Source organism: Branchiostoma belcheri, unplaced genomic scaffold (genome assembly GCF_001625305.1).
Source record: "Branchiostoma belcheri isolate BF01 breed outbred unplaced genomic scaffold, Haploidv18h27 scaffold199, whole genome shotgun sequence".
Classification (NCBI taxonomy): domain Eukaryota; kingdom Metazoa; phylum Chordata; class Leptocardii; order Amphioxiformes; family Branchiostomatidae; genus Branchiostoma; species Branchiostoma belcheri.
The window spans coordinates 320,391-324,443 of NW_017803479.1; positions in this window are offsets into that span (position 1 = coordinate 320,391).

Here is a 4,053-nt window from a genome sequence, read left to right on the forward strand (position 1 = left end):
GAGAACCAGGGACGTTTGAAAGTCCTTGCCGTCGCATTTGGCTGGCTATCAGTGATCATGGATAGCAACATATTTTTCCCGTGTCATGTTCAAACAATGGGCAGTCTGCCTGCGTCCCTGTCTTTTGGACTTTGCATTGGTTAGATTTTTGCAACTTTCGTTCTGTCGACACTGTCTGGCTGTCTTTTTAGTCCCGCCTCTTGACTTCCGCAAGAATTGTGCATGTGAGATAGCAATATAACATACACAATGACTGAGACATGTATTATTATCTTGTCATTAATAGACATCTGTCAACAGCATCGTATTTTTTGCAACATAAAATCATGACACAATGACCCACCAGCTGGCTCATCCTGGAGGATAATCGATGTTGACCACTTACTGGTTGATGTTGATAACTGACTCGTCTTGGATGTCATTATTAATTATTATCCCTGTAGAGACAAAGGTCCTAGAATGCATGGTTCTATTTGTTAGAAAACATACAGTGACTTCATCGTATTACATGTATAAGAAGTCCGACACCACATGTTTTTCAAAGATATACAGCGCAAAGGAAAGCGTAAAACAGATGATGCTGAATAAGCTACTACGCGAATTGTGCAGCATGGCTTTTTTCTCCAATACCTCCCTCTCTGCACTCACTTCATGGAGGATGTCAACTATACGTCGTGCTTGGAAAAAGGGTTTAATTTCCGTTTTCCATGTCAGTACTTTTATTTTCATGCGATATCCCTTCTTGTAGTTGTTTTATGATTGTCCTTTTGTGCGACATGCACATTTGTTGCCTGTTTAGTCGTTGAAAACCGACCTTTTCCCCTGCTTCTAATAGTACGAAACTGTTTCTGCACTGTAGTGCAGACAGGGTCGGAAAGGGAACGCGAACGCGAAGACAGATGCTTGCTGCAGTAACAACAGCTACATCTGCACTGCCAGGCTTCTGTAGCCGGATGTGTTTCTGGTGTTCATGGTGCCTCTTTCAATTTCCTTCTTCACGTCAGCAATGCTGAATTTCTTCAGGTCCTCACAGGTAGATTGCCCCAGGATGGAGGTTGGTGCCATGTTTTTCCCATCTTTTAGAATTGTGGTTCTTACCTGTTTCTTCAGTGCTGATGATAACTCCTCGTGCCCCATGATGTCTTTTAAAGCCTGGCCCCATTTCTTTTCGGTTATGTCGGTTTTTCTGCCACCGTAACACCTTCCGTTAGACACGTCCTCGCTGTTGGAACGCCAATTTCCCATGCTTCCATGTATTCTGTGCTTCGGACGTGTGAAACGGTAAGCCAAAGGCGTGCGTTCAGAAAGGTATCTTGGATTGGCGCCAGACTTGCACTCTTTCTGATGTAGAAGTGAGTCTGTCTGCGGCATATATATATAGTGTGTCAAATTTCCTATTTTAACCGTGTTGAGATATGGGACAAGGGTGTTGCCTCCCATGGCATACTTCTGACAAGTTGTCAACAAACAGCTTGTGTTAAGGAAATCTGCAACTACCATCCAAAAATCACAAATGAGAACACAAATTACAAGAATTAGAAAATGCATAAAATGTCCAAAGGATATAATAAGCATAATTGTTAACGATAGTGCAATTACAGAATAAAAATATGGAGGTATACTACATTCACTATTTTTATGATTAACGTAAAACCCCTCTAATGTATTCAACTACACAATTTATTTTATATAAGTACATGTATGCTAGAAATCATTACCTGTTGTCAATGTTCTGTAGCAGGTCTGCCGACCCGTCGTACATGTGCCGGTATATGGAAGATTAAAATGAGCAAATGACTTACCCTATATGACTAAACTATAGTAGCCTCTGGGTGCTGGTTGTTGGTCACCCTCTCAGACAGGAAGTGATTCATGCGTTCGTAGATAATCCTTTAGGCCAAAACAATTTCATTCCCGTACTGAATGTTTAAGTAAATTATTACTAGTACGATAAATATTTGTATAGTTATAGTGATCGATATTTTAAGAGAAACATACGGTCCAAACAAGGAGGTTGAAAATCATTGGTTGAAACAAAGAACCAAGACAGTACGGTCTTGTAACAAGGGGGTAAAATCAATTGGTTTTTAACCTCATTCCTTGTAGATTATCTAGTGTATCTTGACGTATTTTATCTAGTGTACCGATTACGGCTCATTGTCCCAGTGTAACAATAAAGGCATGTGTTTACTTTTTACAACGTTTTTAATGAGATTTAAAGGTATCAAATGAAATTACAAGGAAACAAAATTGGAAATATTCTAAAGGCAAGCTGACTGATATCGACAGATACTGCCCCACATAAAGTATAAGAAATGCAGCCCGCCATATTTGTTTGGATAGTGCGGGACGGGTTCAGGTGAAATTGGCTCAAACAAATGTAAAATGGGGTGGTGGTGAAATTACGGCAATTAATTGTTGCATATTTATAAACTTTACTCCCAGCCTTGTTTTGTCGTTACAATTGTACAATTAATATTTAGCTGGTGTATATTATTTTAACTCTCTGGAGTAGTGAAAATATTTTAATGTTAAATCCTAAGGATTATTCCCCAACATCGTACCATTAAATACACTATAAATGTGGAAAAATAGAACAACATAAGATAGCAACATCAATTACTCACTATAATGGCAACAGGAAAGTCCCGCTCCATCCGAGCAAGGCATCTGTGCACAGCCTTCTCCAGGTCCGGGAGTCTAGCTCTGTTTACCGTGGGCGCACAAAGCGCGGACAGCACATCACAGAGCATGTTGCACCGTTTCGCATTGGTCCTCCCCCAGCATGTCCATCACGCAGAACTAGAATATCCCATATGCATGTGAGGTCAGCTGTAAAACATTTCAGCAAAAACTCTTACATTATTTTTAGCTAAGAATCATTTTGTAACGTATTTTTATTACGTATTTTCATTTCGTAAGGGATATATAATAAGCGAAACATTATAAATTGGGCATTTATGAAGCATATCGGTGCTCGTACGTATCTCCTTCACACATAATCTCCGAGAAAATACTAGTAAATCATTTGGGGTTGGCAAAATATGTATTTAGTGTCCTTGAACAAACCTTATTTTCGAACAATAATACAAACAGTGTCAAAATATGTAGAGTCCGCTGTTATACTTAGACATGGGATAAACAAACACAACATTGAGTGCATTAAGAATTTAATTAATTATATATCATACCTGTTTCCAATCAAGGGACTTCATTTTGGAGATTTTTTCGAAGAATGGTCTTGGCTGCCACCCAAAGTTCACCGAAACTTTCATGGCGCAACGGTACTACGGTTGTCAGCTTTCTTATGTCTTCCTCAGACAGTGTCCGTAGTTCCGGGGTTCATCTTTTTCCTAGTTTTCTTTAGTGCCTTTCCCATCCCTTTCTGCAAATTGAAAGGAAAAGCAAAATGCAATTTATTTTTGCCGCTATTAGTAGTATTACGTATATTTCAACATTTAATGATTTCACTATCAGCAGTTTTCACAAGGATGAGGACTCGCTGGTCTACGTTTCAATTGACGTACAAGTGTACAAAAATTGCTTGGATACTATTTTGTGAAATATCTTTAAAGCTTGTACTTAAATATCTTAAGCATAAAACATGTTACTACAGCTTCATTTTCGTGACGAGGCCACAGTCGTGTCGTCCACGTCTTCCCATTGGTTGTCGCTCTCTTCCCAGCACTCTGGGAACCGCCCAAGCCGCTGTTCTTCTGCCCGTACGACTGCTGTGTCATCCTTCCCACACATCAGACCGTGGATTTTTTGGATAACGTCCTGAAATATATTGGTAACCAACTATTGTAGTAAGTCTGGCGATACAGGTGTGTACAGAGGATTTAAATAATGTGTCAATGATTTTAATATGGTACAGGAAATCTCTTTTCATTTACAAATTTTAAGACAGACTACTGTATGTAATAGGTTCACATATTTTTTATCACATTATATCAAATTTTACCAATTTTGTTTGCTCAAATTCACATTAACTTCACATTAATGACCCTGTTATTGATATCTGATCACGAACAACAAAATGACACATGTTTT